At 44.2% G+C, this 24,427-nt stretch overlaps 1 protein-coding gene across 4 annotated transcripts in view; it reads right to left on the reverse strand.

The window, feature by feature from the left end:
- Positions 1 to 19,459, reverse strand: part of LOC146196745 (beta-1,4-N-acetylgalactosaminyltransferase bre-4-like) — a 40,152-nt gene extending 20,693 nt beyond the window's left edge. Inside the window, exons 1-2 of one of the 4 annotated variants that reach the window (XM_084598492.1) lie at positions 17,697 to 17,827; positions 5,075 to 5,214 (exon numbers count right to left, since the gene is read on the reverse strand). The gene's annotated coding sequence lies outside the window, so the exon portion shown is untranslated. Of the gene's footprint in view, positions 1 to 4,156; positions 4,178 to 5,074; positions 5,215 to 17,696; positions 17,856 to 19,289 lie in introns of those variants that run through there. The other 3 variants (XM_084598491.1, XM_084598490.1, XM_084598493.1) reach the window with 3 other exon arrangements.
- Between the last annotated feature and the right edge of the window lie 4,968 nt (positions 19,460 to 24,427).

The following is a 24,427-nucleotide window of genomic DNA, read 5'->3' on the forward strand; positions in this document are numbered from 1 at the left end:
CCACGCGTGTACAAAAATAGATTATTTTAGCTCGAATCAAAAGTATATGTAAGCACGTTGCTTTGAAGAGCGAAAAATGCTAAAATAAAAACGAAAATAAATTAAAAAAGATAACGATCGAGGAAAATGTGTGTTGACACTCGTGTGGCATTTCCTGCTCTCTTGATGGAAGCATTCGCGGCGCCTTTAGGATTCGTAATAAAGGTTTCAGCATTGTGCCTGCTTTTTTTAGCCTCCATGATGCGTTTACGTATTGCACAACCATTAAAGGCCAAAACAAAACAGTGCTTTTATAGAGTTTGTCCCGAACTGTTCCGAGATTTCTAAGCTGATGTCAATAGTTTAAATTTAAAGAAGAATAAATACCCTGAGCATGACCTTCTGAAGGCAAAGTTATGGCCTTTGTCACAGAAGCAACACGGCCACTGGCGGTGTAGAGGTATTATCAATTCTTTGTGCTAACTCCCTATAAGGTACATAGGATCCTTTGCGCAGCACTGTTCACAAACAGAGTCTGTGCGTAAGGTGGTGAAGATTCGTAAGTCCTTGCGTACAATATAGCTCTAAAGCATACGCTACTTTTACAATGTTCTCCGTACCACCTTGTTCTAGAGCCCTCGACAATCGCTTCTCCTTCAAGGCACTTAAATTGCGTATCGAGCACGTAAATTACAGTCGCATTTTCTTCATTTATTCCTAGCAGTAAAAAAATATAAATAAAAAGAATGAAGATCATTTGACGCGGAACATGTTACACACATTTCATAAAAGATCTGCGTACATTATCGTAAAAATTTAGTGATCTTTGATAAACAAAGCAGTTAAAGGGGTCATGACAGCTAACATTTGAGCCTAAACTGATTGTTTCGTTACACTCCATGCACGCGCAATTATAACTGCTCCAAATTTGAGGTAGAGTAGATATTTTTAAAATTAACTTTTTTATCGTTCTGAAAGCAGCTTCCTGGTCTGGCAACCATTGGCCGCAGACGTTACAACGTCATATCATCCTTATGTCCTCTGTTATTCGCAGCGTCTGCTCCACTCTTGCATGCACGCCATGGACGGTGTTTCCTGGGAGGTTTTTTTTTTTTTTCTTTTGGAAAATAGATTTTGTTTGTTATTCGCTTTTTTTTTCTTTGAGAAGCCTGTCCTGTTATATGCAACATTAGTGATTTTCGGAGAAGTGGGCTTGTTTTGGGCTTCTGTCTAGAGATTGTCGAAAAGGCCGAAATCGATGGGCTCATGCTGTATGATATAAGCATGCAATCAGAAGCTTATTATTCGTATGTTATGAGAGTTAGCTTGCTTTAGCAACAAGAGCTCCTGCATATTAAAAGCGATATGTTCCAGTTTCCTTCAGCCGTGTGTGCCGCGAAAGGGGGGAGGCTTTAGCGTTGTGTCGATGATTTCTGAGCTATTTCCAGTCTCTCTTTCGGTCCGAAAACTAAGAGAAAAATCCAAACAAGTAAACGTTGACGCGAGGGCATACCTTGCGACCTTACACGAGCAGACAAACCATTTGAATGCAGCGGTACCTCCAGAGGTGTTTTTATATGCGCTTGTTAGTCGAACAATTACTTTAGGCTGGTAACACCTTTTCTGAAAACTGTGTTCAGTCTGGCCACAGCCAGCGCACACGAAAGAACTTGAAAGGCCGCTACCGCTTCAGTTCCATCATCGCAAAGCCCAACGCGATTCGTATGCAGTTCACTGCCGCACTGATCAAAGAGCCTCCCAGCCGCCGCTGCCGTATCCGTTTCGCCTCTCCCGCAGCTGCGCGCGCGCGACTGAGACCCAACCTAACCTTGTGTTTTTAGAGCACAGCCGTTTGGCGCCCGTACCTGCGCTTCGCGTCGTCGTCGTCGTCATTGCCGTTGTAACCTGCTCCGCGGCTGCGGCAGCGCACGCTCCATGCCTTACTTATGCTGAAGAAAACATACCTTACTCTGTACCGTTTCTGTGCAGTAACATGTTGATCAAGCACTGCTGCATGAGGGACGACCACTGTGTCAATCGTCCAAGAAAATGAGACGTGTCTTTTGATACTGTAGCCTGCATTGCAGACTAAACGCTCCACCATCTATTATTTTGTGACGTCACACGAGCATTTTAAAATGGGGGCCACTCTGGGAGGGGCACCTTAACGATTCACGTTTTTATCATGTTTCTTTTTCTTTTGTAGTATGCGCCGCCCGCTAGGCACTAAAACTTTGCGAGTAGAATCACAGACTTATACATTATTCGCAAAAGTGTAAAGCTGCAGCAGATCGAACGAATCTGTTCATCTCCCATTTAACGATCATCGTCATAACCATAAATAACGGTGGCAGCAGCCTGACTGTGCTTATTGCAGACAAAAGCATATTTATACCACAACAGTTAATTATCTGCCTTTGCGGCGGTCACCTTATCTCTGAAGTTACCAATCTTATCCGCCCACTGACGTATTGTTAGGACCGCTGAAGCTAGTCTTTTGAGGGAATGCACTCTGTTACACTAATATTGCCCTCATATTACATCCCCCAACTCTGTCAATTTCTTGTTCTTGACTCCCAGTGTGGAATGGATCTTAACCGGGCTTGTTCCCTGTCCCACTCTTCTCTCTTCCTGCCTCTTCACATTACGCATATTATTTTCATTTCCATAGCTTCCTGCACTGTCTTGAATTTATATTAAACCCTTTCCGTTAGGCCTAATATTTTTTGCCCCATAATTGAGCACAGGGAAATTGCAGCTTCTAGCTACTTTTCAGATGAGTGGCAGCAGTTAAACTGCCATTCGTGATCTATTTAGGATTAGATGACAAATGCACTCCACCGAATTAGTTGTCTTCCTGATTAGTTTACTGTCGCCGCACGGATCTGTGGTCACATGCACGCGCACGCACGCACGCACACAAACACACACACACACACACACACACACACACACACACACACACACACACACACACACACACACACACACACACACACACACACACACACACACACACACACACACACACACACACACACACACACACGCACACACACGCGCACACACACACACACACACACACACACACACACACACACACACACACACACACACACACACGCACGCACGCACGCACACACACACACACACACACACACACACACACACACACACACACACACACACACACACACACACACACACACACACACACACACACACACACACACACACACACACACACACACACACACACACACACACACACACACACACACACACACACACACACACACACACACACACACACACACACACACACACACACACACACACACACACACACACACACACGCACGCACGCACGCACGCACGCACACTTTAAGTAGATGTATGCCTCTAACACCCCTAGTGCCTTGCTACCTCTCTTAAGCGGCTGTATTGTCCCAAAACAGATGACAATTACTTTAGTTCATATGCGTATTCTTTTTTTTTTGCATTGTACTTTACATGTCTAGTTCATTGATCATGCCTTAGACTCTGTCCCTTGAGTTAGCAAAGCAAAATCATCAGTAAATCATGAACTACTAGTTATTCTTAATTCCTTTTATCGCTAACTCTCCACAATCCAGACATTCAAATACCTTGAAAAATCATGCGGTGAATAGCTCTCAGGTAGATGACTTTCACGATCTAAATTTCATTATTTTCTTAATTGAAGATTACAGCCGCTGCACAACTATATAGATACTTTCAAGTATGCTTGCATGTGGTTCCGCACTCTATAATTGCGCAATAGCTCTATGGATGTTCAGATATCGACTGAGTCAAATCCTCTGTCTTAATCTATGAAGGCTGCTTATAGACCAACACCGATCTGTGACGTAAGCACGATGCGGTAGCGCTTCTGTCGCCCGGCTGAACCGACTGGGGGTGACAAGTAGGGTTAGCGTCCATAGGATATATGGAACAGAAAGGTTACAATGCAGTTATCTCATTTCACGATGTACCTATGAGGTCGTTATTCGGCATAGAGCAACCATGAACATCCCAGAAGAGATCGTGAATGTATAATATATGATTACCGAGGCGAGGTATTTTTAAAACGCCGCGAAACATATGGGGGTGTGAGTTGGGAGGGTGACCTATAGAAACACGTGTAAACACAACTTACCGCTGCATTTCGCAGAGCACTAGAAGTGATGGTCGGTCGTTAAACGTTGGTCAGCACTTTGAAGAAGTGTGTAACAAAGTATGCTGCATCAATGCGGAGGCAGTCTACTTTTAAAACCCCTCGTTGTCTAGAATCTGAGTTCGAAATGCATTGCGGTAGCGCTGCCCGTACAAAATATATGCAAAGAACAGTTCGCAAAGAAGCTGACTTTGCGCCTTCGAAAGCAGTCGTTTGCAAAAAGTGGAGCAATAATTTAAGGCCATGAATATATGTATGCACCAATATTTCGCGCCTGACATCTCTGTAATGCATATTTATCAATAAATGTGTGCGGCGCGTTTCCAGATGAACCCCCCCCCCCCCCCCCCCCCCCCGTTAAGGAGGCGAGTCGGCTAATCGGCTTTTGCTTTTTCCTTTTTTTTTTTTCGATGAATGTCTCGTACCATGCCCCAACATCTTATGTTACATAGAGGAAAAAGAAAACAAGATCCGGCGACACGCATGAGCCGCGTAAGGCAATAAAATGATGCCATCGAGACACGGTTAATTTTGTAAATTGAGACGAATAAAACGCAAAATAACGACATGACGTCACTCTGCCCTATAAACATCGATCATGGCTAAATACAGACGTTAAATATTAAAACGAATACATATGTAGCTGCGTCGTAATACATGCATGTGGTGAGCAAATCGTAACCAAATATTGGAGAGGATTTTTACTCCGACGTCCGCTATGCGCTGCATGGTATGTACCGTACGGAAAGAAAGAAAAAAAAACGAAAGTACGAGGAAACCACACAGAAAGCGCAGAAAGATATTTGAGAACCATAGCGACATCACGGTGAAAAAGGAAATAAACGAAAAAAAAACTGTTAACTAGCATATATGCCCGTTGATGACCTTGCGCGCACTCACCTGATTCAAAATTGTGTACCGGGGCTGTCTATGCAGTGAAGGGACTCGGAGAAAAAATCAAGTGCACTACAATATTTGTCTTGCCCACTGGTGGCAGAGCGCACGCGTCAGTCCAGAAGACTTCCCAATGTGTTTCTGGCCTAGAAAATGGGTCCGGGTGCACAACGCCGTCAATGTACAGCTTTTCATTCTAGCGCTGTTTATTCGATTCCGACAAGCTACTCGCGCAGTCCTACATTGCTCCAATCTACAGTATATTCCCTTGCAAGTACTGTTATTCTGACGATTTACAGGGCCTGATAACAGCGCGATAAATTTACCGCACACTTTTGGAGACGACCATGCACCATCCGCTGTCGCTAGCAGACGTTTATGAGCTGGAGGCGGCCGCGGTGGGTAACGCCAGCTGCGCTGTCGTCTGCTGCAATGCACGACTCTCGTTCGGTCCATATGGTAGTACGACGCTTGACAACGGGTTTTTAAATGTTATTCTGTCTAGGATGTATCACTTGAGCAGCAGTATCATGCGGTAGCATATCAAACTATCAGACTATCAGACTGTAAAATAAACTGCGCGATTCGCTACATGGGCATTTTTTTTTTTTCTGGAGGGGAGGGGGGGTCTGGATTCAGAACACAAATTATTTGGGAAGTTTTTAAACGCAGACTGCCTCCGCAATTGCGGTGCATAATTTGTCACCCCATTCTTCAAAGCGCTAGCCAACGTTTAACGACCGGGCACCATTCCTGGTGCTCTGCGAAACAAGAGAAATGTTGAGGTAACTTGTGTTTACATGTGTTTCTATGAGTCGCCCTCCCAACTCTCACACCCATGCGTTCCGCGTCTTTTTAAAAATACTTCACCTGGGTTATAACATTTTATACTTTCACGATCTTCTTTATTACGCTTACTCTGCATCGAATAATATCATAGGTGTCCCGTTAAATGAGAAAACTGCATTGAAATCTTTTGGTTCCATGTATTCCTATGGGCACTAACCCTACTTTTCACCCCCATTCGGCTGCGGCGCCGCGAGAGCCCCCTTTGTAAACCCGATGTTAGTCTATTCGATCTGACCATATTCTCTGCATTTCTGTCACCTGATTGATAGTAGGAACGCGGTCAAATATTGAGTAGCCTTTACACACAAATAAAGCAGTCATTTTCGATTATTTAATATTGAGGCTGCTCTCATTATATTAAAAATTTTCCTAGTAAATATCAAGGTACTTGAGCAAAGATCCCATACTTTGTCCCGCTACCTTTTTCTATTTTACATGGGTGCAGGAAGACAAGCCATCAGGAAGCGTGTTCGGCAACATTTTTTTTATGCTCTTCCATGCTCACTTACGGAATTTCTCTTTGTACACTGACAGACCTCTGTAAAGTACGTGACATTACATGATTGATGAATCTGCGCATGCTCATGTCGCCGATCCCTAAATGCTCTCAGCACAGCTCAAGCCTGCAACTGAGGGTGCACAGCTGTTCTTGCCATGCTGACGCAGAAAACAATAACATTTCTTTCCCATTGCCAGCTGTTTTTCGTTTGTTTGTTTTTTTTTTTTTTCGCTTACCACTGAAACATACTGAGCAGCTGGAAACATTTGCCTCTGCCTTCTTCCGTCTCCTATTCGTCGCACATATGCGCACCGGATAGCGTTTCGCTCACGAGTTTTTTTTTTTTTTTTTTTTTTTTTTTTTTTTTTTTTTTTTTACGTATAGTGCCGCGTATCATTCGCCCGACACGGCAACATGTTATGATGCTTTTTTATTTCTGACGCTCCCTCCTTCTCTCTTTCTCCAAAACTGCAGTGCGCTAGATGCGAGCTAACAATGCAGCTAAGCATGTTTTTAACTTAGTGCATGCCTTACGGCCTTATTTCTGAATCAGAAACATCAACCGGCGGCTAAAGAACAATTGGCCCTGGTTCATTTATAGTGTTCTGTATTTGGTCTCTTTGCAGTAGGTTTAAGGCTAGACTTATGGCCTTATGTCTGTATCAGAAACAGCAGCCGTGGCTAAAGATCCATAGGCCGTAATTGGCACGGATTCTATTAGTGTTTTGTATTTCGCTTTTTTGCAGCAGGTTATAGGCTAGTGTTTTATACAGAAAAAAAAAAGAAGGAATTGTTTTCATCCTTAATCCCCTATAATTGCGGAAAACCTGTAGGATAATTATCTGAATAATAGCTAATGAAATGTACCAGTTAACAAACAAGGTAAATTAATGAAATCATTTTCGTGATTATCTGCTTCAGAAGAAGGTGATGCTTAAACTATTATCTACTCAATTCAATTATGTGCTAAATCTGTCGAGTTGCGTTACTAATCTGTTCGAGTTTGGCCGCTATGAATGGTTCGACATTTTCTGCCACTGTATCCACGTTTCCAGATGACATGCACACTACTGAACAGCATAATTGTAGTTATTGTCTATGACAATTCACAAAGTAAGACGCAAGCGATGGAAAGGTTATTCTGACATTTTTTTTTTAAGATAGTGCCCTTACGGGGCAGTGTCAGATTATGCATTTCACTTTGCATCAGACAGAAGCTTATAGGCTTTAAATTAAGATGGACTAAATTTATCACACATCGCTTTGACCAAATTCGACATTCCCAACTCGGGAGACGGGCATTTTTTTCTTGTATCTATACTGCATTTTATGAAGACACTGATTACCAGAAAATGTGCGTGTCATGCTTTACTACATAACTCTCGACTTTCGAAGTGGATTTATTTATTTATTTATTTTCAAAGACCGGTCATTATATGAGGGGGGAGGGGGGGGGGGGTATTCACAACGAAAACAACAACAAAAGTGGACCATACTCTGTACAATGCTTATGCGGAGAGACTAAATAAAATTTTGACATGGGCAAACAGCTACAACGTTTTAAAAAAACGATAACAGAATGAAGATAAATAGGCGATTAATACAGGACGGGAACCTGGATTACTAATTGGAAAACGAGACAAAAACTGTAAACTAAAAGCAAAGTACAATAGAACAATATTTAAGAGGATAGATACCGGAAACTATGGTGCGTAATTTGATTTCAGCGTGTCTTCAAATTTAGTAAAATCTTCCCTGGTTACCGCACCTGCCACATGGTAAATTATTGTTGTTTTTTTAGCAACGAGCTATAATATTCCAAGTTAAGGACATTCACATGCGTCTCTGATAAATCGCAGAACCTAATTTTGGTGCAGATATCGAAAAGACAGGCGAGAGTAGAACGACGGAAAAGAAACAATTGTTTGTGATACTAACTAAACATCAGACAGCGCATAGCATTGCATTAGGGAACATATTTAAAGATCATGTCAGAACACTTCGATAATGACTGCTTTTTCCCCGAAACAGAGTCCGGTAGAAGGTGATGGGTGTTCTAGGATGAAACATTTTTTTATGGAAGATACCTCGGAACGTAAACAAATGCCTTTTGAGGCCTAACTAAAGTGGCCATTTTTCTGCTATGTGCCACTTTTTATCATTTTACTATGCAGAATATTGCCGTGCCCTGCCAGTAAGCTGCGGATTCACAGCAAATATAACGGGGGAAATCTGTTCTGTCATTGAGATATATCGATATCAATGGCTTCTCCGTGGGAAGCCATTAATGACAAAAAGTCATGTTCTTGTTCGCGTTTATTTTCTTGAAAAATGAGCAGAAGTAATGACGTCACCCCATTTCCCAAGTACACGCACAAAACGAACACTGGTGACTCTGTCAACTCAGTTAGATAAGTGGTTTCCGGAAGCTGTATAGAGTTTTCCATGTAATGAACATGAAGAATGTCAATAAACGCCTATAATACCTGCTACTCCGAACCTCACTAGGGTGCCTGTAATGTTTTGGAAATGTGGTTTCATTTCCACGGACGCTCCTTTTCCGCTAGACAATGCGTGCAAACATTCTACTCAACAGACGGGCATCAATGTAAAGCAAAAATCAGCAAAAGCGCTTCTGAGTCTCTGACACTGTTCTGGGGAATTTTCTTATCGCAGTTTTCTAAGAATGTGTCCCCTTAAGTCTTTCATTGCAGCCAAGTTAAGAGCTGCAACTCACAATATGATGATGATTGCAACTCGCCAAAGACCTTTCAGCTCAGCTCATAGCCATGCACGGGTCAAAACGTCCCGGTAATGAGTCAGACCTGACGTCTGAGCTGGAAATAAAGAGAATACTTAAATATGGGAGATCTTATGTTTGTAAACTATTTTAGCACACTTTTCATTCTGCCTGGTGCATGAAACCAATTGTTTTAATTAATGAATTCAGGAGAAAAACGATAGATACAAGGCTGTAAGCCACTTTTCAAAAACTGTTTTGTACAATACAACGATATACCCTTTAAGCACCTTCTTTTACCGGCCTAAACAAATTCCTGAAAAATACAAAAAAAAAGAAAACATATTTTGTGGGAGCGTCGCCACTCCTGCTCACTCGCACGGCTAAAAACAAAAAAAGAAATAATTATTTCTCATGAATACCGTTGGTGCATGCCACGGCAAATGAGGAATGAGCTGACAAGTAGTGGAAAGACGGGAAATATTGGCAATGAGAACGTGTCGAGCATCTACACTTCACACGCAAGCATTAAAATCGTATCAGATAGCTGCTCGGCTAATAACACGAATAAATAAAGCCAGCACGCCTGCGTACATCTGCAGGCATCTAGATGGAATAAATCTAGATCTTAAGAAATTTCTGCTCATAAAAGTGGTTTTTAAAGCAATCGCTGCAGCCTCTTCGTCGACTATCATGATTTGAAGCTTTTAAAAGTAGCGCAGACTCGCTTCCACCGCGCAACAGAGATTCGAAGGCCGTGTTTAGGTCCCCTCCTCCCCCTCCTCTCTAATTGCCTGCAAAGTTCGCGCATATTTTATGGCTATCGCGAACGTGAAGATCCACTGCGGGCTCAAATCTAAAATGACGAAAGCTAGTTATTCCAAAGCAATTATGGGTACGCTAAAATATCTTAGCTCACAGGCTGTAGTTTATCTATTTTGTGCGTTTTCGCTTTAGGTTCATAAAAGGAAGTTAGGGTGCCTTGTCACAGATATGCCAATCTGCCTGTTTCTAAACTGGCTGGCATTTTCTAGATGAGTCTTCCTTCTTAATGAGTGGAGTCCAAGAGCTGTGTAATGAGTTCAAATAAAGAGTTTTCTTTGAAGAATAAAGACCATCCCACAAAATGCCAAGGGCATCGAAGAACGTGCTGTAGCTTTATTTGCATAAGATAATCCTGAAATTGCATTTCGCTCTGCTAACGGGAATTAAAAATTCTAGGGGCACTTTGGACCACTAGAGTGCGATGAGGCGAAAGCGTCTGTTGCTAAGTGGCCCGAAGCCTTCCACTACGGCACCCATTCCTCTCTGTTTTCACTACCACCTCCCTCTCTTTATTGCGAAAGCAATACTACTTTAGGTTTCGAGCCTTCAGCGTAGCGCGGCGGTAGCCACATACGTCTTACCCACGTGACGCTGTGACGTCACACCCCACGTGACACTATAGGGTGAGAGCTGGGCTACCAACTCAAGCGGTCGGCGTACCGCGGCAGTAGCCACGTCTTACCCACGTGACGCAGTGACCACCCCACGTGACACAAAAGCGAGAGATTGGCTCAAGCCGCGGCTCAGTTGGCAGGAGCTGCCAACTTGGGTCTCTCGTTTTACGTGGGACGGTTATGTCAGAATCAGCCTGCTAGGACCCTGGCATTCACCTTACCCCTATAGGCCACTAAGGCACATTCATACGGCTTGGTTAAAGCGGGGCTTTATATGTGGGCTGAGGAAGAAGAAAAAGAGAAGAAGAACGCTCGATCACCCGCAGCTAATGCTGTCGCTCAATATTTGGTTTAGCAGCGTTGAACTATTGTAATTTGTTTTGTTTACAGCTCGATTAAGATGTCCGCGGAGAATTGTGACAGGTACTGCGCCTTTTCTTTGATGTCAACCAATTTGAAACGCCGCTGATGCCTGCTGTACTGCCTCTATATTTATATGTTCTGTGGTATGGCGTTCCAGGAAGCATCAAATAAAAGCGCCGCACGCACGCCTGGATCGAACGCCCGGAGGTGTGTATATGCGTGATGTGATGTGATGTAATGTGATGGGATGTGATAACAAATTTATTATTTCACCAGATAAGGAGGCACCCTAGTCCCCGCGCCCGGCACGTAGGCCTAAGGGATGGGAGCCGGGACCTCCGCGATCAGAAGCAAGCAAAGAGGAATTGGTTCTTCGCGGCTTCTTCCGCCAGGCGGATGTTTTGTTGCTGTGAAGCAGGGACCCCGCTACGCAGCAGAGCTTCCCAGGCCTCTCTACAATTTATATTTGCTTTAGCCCCTGGGGAGCTAGCACGTTCCTAGATTATGTGGCCGAGGGTCCATCTTTCCCCACAGTGCTTGCACTTGTCGCTTTTTCTATCGTCCATCTGGACATAATATGCCCAGACCGGGTTTGCGAAGTTCCCAGCTTGCAGGCGCTGCCATGCGACTGCCTCCCTATTGTTTAGGCTTTTATCTGGTGGTGGCACCAGTCTCCTGCTTAACCTGTTTTTGAATCTCCGTATAAATTTGCAGGCGCTCGTCCATGTTCCGGCAGTCGGGTGGCTCACCAGTTACCCGGAAGTAGAGAGCTCGGGCTAATTCGTGGGCCGCTTCGTTGCTAGGAACGGACGCGTGTGCAGGGGTCCAAATTAGGCTAACTTAAGTCGTCTACTGGCCAGAATCCTTGCCGCTTCCGGCGAGACCCTTCCCTTTCCAAAATACCAGATGGCCGCTTTGCAATCGCTAATTAAGAATTTGGCTTGCGTTCTGACGCAAGCTAGCACTATTGCGACTTCTTCAGCCGTTTCCGGGTTGCGGCTTCTAATGGCGGCGGCCGATACCGGGTCAACTCGGCCGTCGACCACCGAGGCGACCGCCGCCTCGTTTTGCCAGTTGCCGTTTCTACGTACAAAATCGATTTGCTGTCCATCGAATCGAAGCGTCTGATTAGTGCTTCTTATCTCTTCTCCCTTCGCTCTATGTTGAATATGGGATGCACGTTACGAGGGAGGGGGGGGGGGGGGACGATTAGATTTTCTCTACAGCCCTGCGAGATGCTTGACTTTTCTCGTAGTCCCCTATCTGTCTGCAGGCATACCATTTCGAGTATAGTTCTTCCCGTGGTCGTTCGACGTAATCTTTCCAGCTGCGAAATTCTGACAGCCTCCGCTATTTCGTACTAGCTATTGTGCACTCCCATAAAAACGCGCTTCTCTGTGAATGTGATAACTGGTATGCCCAGGGCCCTCTTTATGCACCGTCGAATGAGGGAGTGTACTTCTCCTCCGATCTGAAATTTAGAAAAGGCTTGGCATAGTTCACGTGGCTGATTACGTAAGCTTGGATTAGTTTAAGCAAGCGTCTTTCTTTCAGGCCTCTTCCTTTCAGCGCGATCCTTCTAAATATTCTAATGGCTAGCGTGGCGATTCCCTCTAGCTTTTTGATTGTCCCATCATTTTATTCCCATTCATTGTCCCATCAATGAATAGCCTTAAGATTCTGATTTTATGTACCTTTGGAACTAGTTTTCCTTCTACTTTAATGTGAAATTCCGAGCTTAACTTGCAACGGAGTGACTGGATTATAGACGAATAATTCCGGTTTTTGCGGTGAACATGATAGACCCCTACTAGCAGCGTAGTGTCCGCCGACAGTGTCCGCCGCCGCCTGCAGGCGCTCCTCAATGCTCGCATCGCTACCCTGGTTAATCCAGAGATTGATGTCATCAGCACATATACTGAAATTTAGCCCCTTTATGCTCCACAGACCTTCTCGGAGGCCCCTCATCGCCACGTTTAAAAGGAACGGCGAGAGAACCGAGCCCTGCGGCTTTCCCCTGCTCCCTAACTTCACTGTGGTGGGCTGAATGTCTTGAAACTTCATGCAGGCAGTTCTGTTTGACAAAAAAGTCCTGGATGTACTGGTGTGTTCGTGCACCTATCCCGATTTCTTGAAGACCGCGGAAGATCGCTTCATGTTTAACTTTATCAAAAGCTTTTGTCAAGTTCAGGCCGGTAATCACTTTGGCGTCTCTAGAACGCGAGTCGATTATGTCGTATTTGAGTCGGAGAATCACGTCCTGCGTACACAAGCCCGGTCGGAAGCCGACCATCTCCTGCGGCTACAGGTCGTTTTTCTCCATAAAGTGCGTCAGTCGTGTCTAGGCTACATGCTCCATCAGTTTAGAGAAATAGGTCTTAGATTTTATATTTTCGGGGGTTTGCCCGGCTCTGGGATTAGAATTACGTTTGTCGACTTCCACTACTGAAGCAGGTTGCCTTTAGTGCAAATTTTTGCATATACTCAGTAAGAGCGCTGATGGAGTAATCATACCGGTTTCTTAAAATTTCATTAGTTAGTTATCCATCCCTGCCTTCCGTCCTCCTTTTCTCCCCCTCCTCATATTAGGTATCCCGTCAGGGCCCGGGGCCGATTTTATTTCCAGTCCCAATATTTCTGCCCTGACCTCCACCTCCGTGATGGGTACGTCCAGCTCCTCGTTGGGAGCTCCGTCGTACTCTGGGAGGGGGGTACTATGAGTATCGCCAATGTATATGTTGATTAGTGCGTCCATGAATTACGCCTCTGTAAACTTAAACGAGTGCCTGGCTTTTGATAATCTAATTCCCGGTTGGGATTTTGAGGTGGTCGGATCTAATAGGTGTCTCAGGAAACCCCACGTTCTGGAAAGGCTCATGCCCTCTTCCATCTCGTCGAATCTGCTGCATCATTTCTGTTCGCATAATTTGACCGCATAATTTTCAATTTCCTTGTTGTCTAGCTATCCTCCTTCTAAGAGTATATTCGTGAATCGCCTGATGACGTCAAAACTAGTCCTGACGTCATGACCGTATGTGACGTCATTACCACTTCTGGTTACTAGAGATGGCCGTATGTGACATCATGATGACATCACATCCGGTCATGACGTCACGGACGATAACAATACCATGTGATGGCGTCATAGTCATCGGTCATTACTCATGACTAAGGACTAATTAAATCTTGTTAGTGACTAGTTAGTCATTAGTCATTAGCTTTCAGAATTAAATATTCCTACCTCACTCTTATCCTGGACTGAAGCGTATCTTGCGGAAAGGAAACAGTGCGTGGTTATCGACGGTGTCAGCTCGGAAAGTGTGGGTGTAACTTCAGGTGTTCCGCAGGGGTCAGTTTTGGGCTCTCCTCTTTTTCTCATTTTTATAAATGACCTCACTAGTAACATTTCAGGTATAATCGGACTTTATGCTGATGACTGTTGTATCTACCGCAACATTTCTTCTGAAGCAGATGCAATTTCACTACAGCATGACCTCAACTCTGTATTCTCTTGTTGCAACAACTAGAATATGGCGCTAAATGTCTCCAAATGTAATCTGGTCCGGTTTACAAAAAGGAAACAATTCCTCTAAACAGACTATTTCCTTGGTAGCACTGAATTATTCACAGTTTCACCTTATAAGTACTTGGGAGTCTTTTTTTCTACTGACCTATTATGAAATACACACGTAAATTACATATCTGCTAAAGCCAGCCGCACATTAAAATTTCTCAGATGTAACTTTAATGACGCTCCCCTTGCGCTGAAGGAGACATTATACATGTCTACTGTACGTCCGATACTTGAGTATGCTTGCGCGGTTTGGGACCCGCATACCAAACTGAATATTGAGGAGCTGGAGCGCGTTCAGAAACGGGCTGCTAGGTTTGTGTCTGCCGATTACAATTTCCAAAAAAGTTCTTCTGGTTTGCGCGAGATGTTGAGATGGCCGTTACTTGAAAACAGGCGCAAATATTGGAGACTTTCTTTTATAATGTGCTTAATAATAAAACTGGAATTCCAAAAGAGAAATACATTAATGAACCCAGCTACATTTCCGCCCGCACTGACCACCCACGTAAGGTGCGCGAGTACAATTGCCGTATAAACGTATTCAAATTTAGTTTTTTCCCACGAACAGTGCATGACTGGAACTGTCTCTCTTCGCGGGTCGCTAGCGCTCCTCCTACATTGTTTCTGACCGATTTGCAAAGCCACCTGTCAATATAAGTGCAATAATTCTTGTCCGAGTGAATTATGTTGCTTTTTTTTTTAATTTTTCCAAAGTTGATTATTCCTAAAGCTTTATTCATTAAGCAGTGCAGTATTTTAAAATATATCTTTTTTTGTGTGTGCGTGTGTGTGTTTAGGATATGTTTGCCTTTCTACAATGGTTTTTATTTTTTGTTTTTGTTTTTGCTTCCATGGTGCATGGGTTTCCTGTATTTTCTGTGTAGACCGCATCATTTGCCTAATTTATTGTGTACTAGATGTTTGTTTTAATTTATGATGTGTTCCCTCTACAATAATGCCGCAGTGAGGGCGCTGTAGGTACTGTGTATAAATAAATAAATAAATACTAGTGAAGTTGTGACATAATCGTGGTGGTTTGTACAGCTTCAGTGACGAGGCACGGTTGACTGCGCTTCAGGCGTTTCACTTCTCGTTAATTGTGAACACTAATTAGCTAATTAGTAACATATTTAATTGTCTAACTACCATGTTACTCGTTACTACTCAACAAATTACCCGTTAACTACCTTTCAATTAGTTACTGTTTAGTGTTTACCGATGCCCATATATGGTGCCCTCCCGAAAGCATGACAGTCTCTGCCAACAGCCTCTGCTGACAGCTCCTGCTGAACAACGATGAGGCATTAAAGGCTTTTGCCTTAATAAACGTGTCAAGTCTTGGAATGCAGACACCTCTCTCAGGCAATATAGATACCTGTGACACTCCTACTACCCGCCTAACAGAGCTTTCGTTTCAAGATTCTTGCATAATTTTCGCGTTGCAAAGAGATTCCATTTCAGCTAACGAACTCGGCAGCATGAAGGCGCCATTCCTTCGGCTTCGATTTGTCCTATAGCTTCCTTTGCTTTTTGAAAGGTCACTGCAGAGTAGTTTCGACTGATGCGTGCTCACAATAGAAAAAATAATTGTTATTCTCAAAAGGTTTTTAGCGGGCACTTTTGCTTCTTGCTCCGCGTGAACCAATACGTTCTACCGCGAACAAAAGGCAATAAATCATGGGTTGAAACTTTTTATCTATAGCTAAAGGTAGAGCTCTCATGCTCTCATTTTTCTTCTTGTAAGCTAATATGAAGGGGTGGCATGAGAGCACGACCTCACGAGCAATGAGTATGCGGCTTGCGGTTTCGCCTACAGTAAGCAGTTCCGGCAGCAACTGCTATGTTTGTATGTACCCATGGTTATATGCAAATTCCATGAAATAAGGATCGCTTCCAGAGATGCATTGAACATAACTGTGCATATCGTTATGCCTATTTATTATAACAGACAAAAAGTAGATGAGGTTCCCTCTTTTCCTTAGTGATACACTGTAACTTCTTTAGTGGGGCAATAGAAAAACTTTTCTGCTTCAGTCAACCTTGATAAAAAGACGAGATGTAATCTTAACTGCATAAATTAAGCATCACGGTTTCTGCTTCTCAAATTCAAATACAGTTGGAAAAAGCAATAAATGTTCTCCTTTGCTTCATTAATGCTGGCACGTAGTTTTTTGCGATCGGCTGGCAGAGCACGTTTACAGAGTTCTGGATGCCAAAAGCATTATTATATTGCAATATACAGTCACCATATATTGCAAAAAGTCATGAAAAGTACTGTGCGCATTTTTAATGCATTATGTCGCTACGCCAGCATAATGAATAGCCAACTGTTCAGTTAGGGCTCGAGGGAAAGAATGGTGCGGACGAAAGTGGAAAAGTAACTGCCTCGCGAACAACCCATCTTCGACGTGAAGCAAAGAAATTCCGAAAGCACTGAGATAAGGTTGAGAGAAAGAAGCGAGAGGGTGAGAGAGAAAGAGGTACTGAAGGGCTTCATTAATTTTTAGCCAAATGGTGTTCTTTAAGCCAAAGTGACAACATTAAAATCAGGATAGTGTAGCGTTTCACCGGCGTCAAAGACCGGCCACCATGGCCACGAGACCCCGAAACGTATCTAGCAGTAACAAAGCCTGTGCCCGAAAAAAAAAAGAGGGGGGGGGGGGGGGGATGAGGTAAACAGTGAATGGCAGAGAAGAGTCCTCACTAAATGCGGCCTGAAAGTAGCGCTTATGCTGCCATGTTCAGTACGAATCCATGCGGGAAAGCAATTCCGTCCCCAAATTGTCCGCCACTCCACGTACTCTGGAAGCAGAAAGCCCTCTCCTACTGTTGTCTAAATGTGCACCTTATCCATACCAGCCATGCACCAATCAATGGTTTTTCAAATCTGATTGTCCCATATAACTATCTAATGATAACAGTCTGCCCTTCCGCTTCGCATCGGGCACGTGCAAACTGACTAAAGCTTCCCTCTTGTAGGTCGCATGTCAAGTACAGGTCTATTTCATCCTATAGACTTCCACTAGGCTACATTGAGTTCTATCCGGTTCTCTGTTTATAGGCGCATTTTCGTTTCTTTTCTAGAGTTTCACTGTCGCATGATTTCTGCACCAAAAAAACTCGTTCCATAAGCTGCTGTCTAGTGGAAGAGTCCGCGTCCTTACCTGGCTTAGATGATGAAATGTACTGCTGTAACCGATTCCACCCAATGCGCGCCACTATCTTTTCCCCGTGTGCCGACGACGTACGCATATGCTGCAACGTGGCGGAGCGTTGCTGTCTAAAGCTGCGTTAACGAGGCTTGCAGCGCTCCCTATAGGTCTAACTGCTAAAAGCTAGGGTGCTAGCTGCTACATTTTGAACGAGTCTCTTTTTATTTTGACTGTCATGTGCGCGCATATCGATAAAGACGCTGCAGTTTAGACACCGACGGAGCCTCTTCATATGGTATTGTGCGCATTTTTTCCTGGAGTTAAAAAAGAATGATCGCTTTTCGTAAGAAGAAGCACTAAGTATGCCGTTTCTTTTCGCTTGCCGGCTCGATGTGAAGCTTCTAGGTTTCTGCAATTTTGTTCTCGAGACTTGCCATTTTTTTTTTGTTATAAAAATCGTCACCTTAACTTCAACTATGTTCTAACCGTTAAAGGAGTGGTTTGTCTTGGTGACTTCCGGTTTATTTTTAACATGGGTTTTAGGATTTTGATAACTAGTATTTAACAAGTACATGAATAAACCCTATAATTTGCCTCGAAAGCCATTCGAATATACATGTTCTCCCATGTCCTTGACACTAACTGCCTAAGTCTGTTTGGAACGATTGCACATTTATTGCTTCGGAGATTTCTTTTTGAGGATTTGATATTGCCGCGACCTCGTCACCACTACATGACAAAATCATCCAAGAAGAAACCAGGCTCTTCAAAAATCTTGAGTCACAGCCGCGAACGCCGCTTGCCGTGCTCCGAAAACCTTAAGACATGCCAAGCCGCCTGCTGTTTTACTTCCTTATTCTTGTAATAATCCGCGTTCCCCACCCCTCAGAACAGCCTGCAATTAGAGGACGACTCTCACCAGGCAAAATTCAAGCATCAACAAACTTGCCGATCTAACACGTACGGTAATGCATATTCGAGCTTACAAAGGAGCCAGGATTATTTCTCGGGAGCGCACATACACGTGAGTCTATATTGTGTCACTAAATGCGAAATGACTTCTCTAAGTTCTGAAAAACGCGCGAAAAACGAAGACGCTGGCTGCTTTTCAGGAACGAGGTTTTTTTCTTTTGCAAAGGTAAAACAGGCTTATGAACTTAGTTTTGTTTGCTTCATTCGTCCTTATAATTTTCCTCTAAAATGAGCGCTATGGAACAGTTAGCTAAATTTTCGACATTCATGCAGCGGAGTTGCAGTCTCGGATTACCTGACACGAAGCAGGGAAGAAAAACCTTGGTCTTGTGACTATGGCATATCGCCTAAACAGGCGGCGGACTCAAAAGAAGGCATTCAATTTGAAGAGTTCAGTACCATTCACGGGAAAAGGTTCACCAATTTTGGTCATATAAAACGCGCTAGGCTTTTCCGGAACATAAGACAAGCTATAGCTCAAAGTAATGTTTCTATCCCCAAGAAAGGTGGTACCCAAAAGTCTTTTTGTGGAAGCATTCAGCCGCCATTTTTTACCATTAACGTAGGTGCTCACTAACTTTCCAAGCTTGTACAATGAATGCTTCCGAAAAAACGCACGGATTGTCTACGTACCAACACAGCGCGGTGCGCCTCCCTGGGCTTTCTCAGGCCGACGCACTTCCGAGTGGATATTGCGGCAGTATAGGGCGCGTCTCCTATCCGTCTTCTGAGTTACTTTTGCTTCATTATACAGTTCAAAGTAGGCAACTTGCGCTGAAGTTCGCCGTGTCGACTGCAGCACCGCCCTATACCACACACAGCCTAACCCGAGGAGCAATCACAAGCAGTCGTTTTCCGCATGTGTTTGGCTTTTTACACCCCGCTGTTTTGCTTTTAACGCCATATGTCGGCATGAGAACCAGCTTCTAGACAAAACAACACGTGGCGTGTGTCATCTAACGGTACTAGGCCGACGAAAGCTAGGAAAGTAACGGTACTAGTTAAATGCAGGCCTCTGATGAATCAGAGAAGGTTTTTCAGTTACTAGCGACAGCCAAATTTTTTAAAGTGAATAAATTCAACGCGGCCTGGACAATGCAAGTTGCCTGTAAACAAATGCCATGTTTAAACATAAGCAGAGAATTGAAGAGGAAATGAGGGGCTCGTTATTATAGACTTTAAAGGAGCCAACAGTCTACGAGTCCAAGGTAAAGGTTGTGTTTTTTTTTCTTTTTTTTATATTTTGTCATTGACAAGAATTAGTCTTCTGATGATTTTGTGGAAGAAAAAACGGCGCACCGATGCTGTCGGCGCGTTGTTTTCTTTCCGCTTTGCAATTGATATTCCTTATCCCTGAAAATCATCAGCAGACTAATTCATGTCGATGACAACAAAACATGAAAAAAACTCCCCAATGTTTGCCTTGGACTCTTAGACTTTTGGCTCTTTTAAATGTTTAAGCATACTTATACGAGACGATCATTGAATCAGTGGAAACTACCGGCACCGCAATCGTTTGTCGCAATGTAGTATTTCGATTATGTGTATACAAAATAGGGCAGCACACCCACTCAAGCCATATAAATAATAAAAATGAGCAGAATTTTAAGGCATTTTTATCGTTTCAGCTTCTCTGAGCGTTTCGTTAAGGCAAAATAAGGGCCGGAAATAAAAGAAGAAAAGCAGGTGCACACATGCCCCAGCGTTGTGGGACTAACACGAAGCACGCTTATAAACCTGTAAGAAATATCTGAGGACAGGATAGCCTGAGTGTTTCTTTGGGCATGTCCTTTTATGTTATTTTTACTATGAAGAATGTTAGCAGCAGCTGGTTCACTTATGCAGCAACTCTTCCAGACATCGACACACCGAGCTGAAACCAGCCGGAATTTCTCAATTCTCAATATACTGACATCCTCCTGCATTACAGACATAGGAAAATATTACCCATCCTATACGAAACTAACCAGAGAAGAAGCAGTCATCTTATGAAAAATTCAAACCAACAGACACGTTTAGGGCACCTTACTACACAGGTTCTCGCCCACCACCTACAAATATGAATGCACATTTTGTAACGTACCAAACACCCCACAATACAAGGTGTGGAGATACAAGGGACCACATAGTACCATAACCACCGAGGACTTAACCGAAGAGAAGTGGGAGACTCAGCTGTCAAGCCTCAGCCTGGATAATCAGCGTAGTCTGGTCGACCGGACTCGGGAGATGGCACGGCTCCATGGCTTCCTGGACTGAGGAGGCTGCCCACTTAGGGCGAATATTTCACGCCTGCTCTGAATAAATGTTTGTCTCTCTCTCTCTTCTGATAAAGGGAGGGGGGGGGGGGGGCAACCGTATAGCGCATTCCACTCTGAATGGCTAGCTAACCAACAAAAAAACTCAGGGGCGCATTTAAGTATCCTCAAGTGCGGCAAGCCGGAAGCTTTGCGAATCTATGGGGGGTTCTGTTCCAACTTCGATTCGGTTTATCTCTGTACTGGTGTATTAACCATATCATGATGACTACTTTGGGACGAACGGTGTCTAGGGTTAAAACATTTGACCCTATATAAGAAAAATTTCTTCCCAGGTACTTTTGAATCTAGTAAAATCAAGGGTATAGGGATCCGAGGACATGTCTGTAAACGTTGGTGTTCGCGTTGGAGCGTATTAATAAGCGATGCTATATATGCGTAAACTTGTCTCAATTTAGAGCTCGTCCTGTTCTTTTTTTTACATCCTTGTACCATTTTTTCATTTCTGCGTCTTCCCGAACATACACTAACAAGACCCGCTACAAGTTCTCATCTGTCCCTAGGTATCACGTCACATCCGTTCACGCATTTCGTTTACAACTTCCGCTGAGGGATTCCAGTCACGCTCCTTTACCCCATAATAAATCACACCTCTTATTACCAAGAAACGGAAAAATAAAAACTTTCCTATGCTTGCTTCGGCCTATGGTGATGGCTGCTTTCATATTTGTATAATAGTGATTTTGTCATATATCTGGCTAATTGCTTGCTAGAACCTAGGCTACGGCAGTGTTGAATCTATAGACTGGTTTAGAGCTTTCTCAAGGGCGTGCCCCTCTGTTCGATCCCGTTCCACGCGAAACTCGCAGTAATGCAAAACGTACTACACCCACCCGCAACAACGGATAAGGGTAGCGCTGGTGGTAGTGGAGAAATTTCGTTTCTAGCGGAGACGAGCGACGAGAGTGGCCGCTCCCGCCTAAACGACGGCCGCTATGTCAAGGTTTTCAGCCAGCTGGATGAGCTTGGCCTGTGTTCCCAAGTCAGAGCTGAGCAGTAGAGCCTCTCAGAGACCAGAGTTGTGTATGAAGTCGCTCGCAGGCAGGGATTGAATAATATCAAGGTTTCCTTACAAGCAATATTCGCAAGAAAGTTGAGCATTCTGCACCCTTTGCTCTTGCTCAATCGTTAAGAGCACCGGACGCCAAACTCTGGGGTCACGGGATTGGCTTCCGCCAGTGGCAGTGGTGGTTTTTATTTCGAAAGCAATACTACGCCAGGTTTCGAGCCTTCAGCGTAGCGTGGTCCGGTAGTTACGCTTTACACCACGTGACTACTGATGTCATACCAGCACTAGAGCTGGGTTACCAAGTCGGCTCTTCAGCGTAGCGTAGCTCGTAGCATCGCCGGGCGTTTCGCGCTTCTCCCACTAGGTGCGCTGTGGCCTAACAGGTGGTAAGGCTCAAAAAATGGAGGAGCCTTAACAGGTGGTGTCGTCTTTCATTGGAGACACTTCGCCTCTCTTCTTTCTTCGGTAAGTAGAGGAGGGGAGGCTGCGCTGTATAAAGCATGCCATTTCAGCCCTTGTAAGACAGTTCGTTATGCTGTCTGAGAAGCAGAGGGAGAAGGCGGCTCGCCAGTGTGAAGCCAGGAAGCGACAGCGAGCTACGGAGAGAGAGGAACAACGTGAAAAGCGTCGAGCCAGACGTCGTGCTCAAGATGCGGCTCGGCGAATGCGTGCTTCTTCTCAAGCCACCGAAGCAGAGTGCTTTCGCAATCTCCTAGGCTTAGCTCCAGCTAAGCCACTGTGATTTTTCTTCTATTTTGTATTTAGTCATCTCTATCCCGCACACTTATAACGATATTTGAGAGGTTTAGAATAGGGGGACTCTATCGGTTAGCGAAATAGGGTAATTAGCCGGTAGCGAGTGCAAGTGTCCACTGTGATTACCGCACCCCTTGCCTATTTATACCAGCACTCCAGCACTCCGCGCTTGCGTATTGTCACCCCACTATTACCATAATCCCCTAACCGGTTGGGTCCCCTATGTTCTAAAACTCTCTTGCAAATTCATGTCAACAAAAGAAATAAAAAACTCCCTATGAATCCATGGCCTCGTTGATTATCGTTCACATCGATATTATTTCCACCACCTTACCCGCTGTGCTGGTGCAGTGGTTAGGGCGCTTGACTATTGTGCCCAAGGATGGGGAATTGAATCCTGGCTATGGCGGCCGCTTTTCGATTGCGGCGAAAAGCTAGGCGCACGTGTGCGGTACGAAGTCAGTGCACTTTCAAGAATCCCAGGTAGTCGAGATTTCCGGAGTCCTCCATTGCGGCGTCTCTCATAGCCTGAGTCGCTTTGGGACGTTAAACCTCACAAACCAAACCAAACCAAACCAAACCGAACATCTGTATTATAACTAGCTTATAATTTTCTTAATTTGTTTGCCTAATGTACTTCGAGCGAAAATTATTAACAATGGTCGCGAAAATTTATACGTCTTCCACTAGCTCTTCTTAAAGTACACTTTTGATTCAGGAAGATATAACGATGTGATGTGGCCTTAAATTATAAGTTGCAAGAAGTTGAAGACAATGCAAGCATCTCTTAAGTGAACAACTTAGCAAAATGCTTTTAAGCATGACACATTTACACGGTGAGAAAGAAAAAATCGCACAGACACCACTCACGTACGTGAAGGTCCTGACGAACCCCATGTGGCATGGACGTCACGAAAACGGCGTCTGTGACGAAATCAACCCTGTTCAGGGTAGAACAACCTTCTGTTCTATCTTTCCGGTATGGAGACACATCTGCTGTTTTCCCGCTCTCACAGGATGCAGTTGAGAATATCAATAAACTTTTACTAGCTGAGCGCTAGCGTCATTAGCAGTTAGCGCTCTGCGACATCTGCAGTACATGGAGCTCAACGTTGCAAGGACTACAAACCCTTAGCTCCTCGTCTGCTAGAGGAAGATGCACTCAGAGTTGTTCTCGCCTTACACTCATGTTTTCTGAGATTCGCTTCTTCTGAGATGAGTTTCCTACCTTTAGGTTAGCAGCACGATCATCCTCATATTTGCGTTCGCTTACACCAGCAGGCTGTTGCTGTCGCCGAGTGGTCTAGTTGGTTATATGTTACAGCGTTCTAGTGTCGCGATGTCAGGTAGGCGTTGCGCTCCTGATTGGGAGCCCGCTTACTAGTTCTCGAACCAAACATCGCAACAGCTGCTTCGGCTGCCACCGAGAAGTCACCACTGAAACTTTTCCCCTCGTTTACAGCCGCCAACGTCACTACTACGAATGTACGATAAATGATCAGCAAATGAAACTGTGCGCACAGGTATGAGCAAGTGGCGAGAGGACACCAAGCGACTCGAATCAGAACCGTTCTAGAAGATTCATTTTTTTGTGCTTTATTGCCCATCCACAGTCGTAACGTACATTGCTGCGGTGCGCTGGCCTAGTCAAGATCCCGGAGGGACTGCCAAACAGAGGCAAAATCATC

The sequence above is a fragment of the Amblyomma maculatum genome, chromosome 3 (assembly GCF_055883805.1).
Source record: "Amblyomma maculatum isolate TAMU_Amacu chromosome 3, ASM5588380v1, whole genome shotgun sequence".
Taxonomy (NCBI): domain Eukaryota; kingdom Metazoa; phylum Arthropoda; class Arachnida; order Ixodida; family Ixodidae; genus Amblyomma; species Amblyomma maculatum.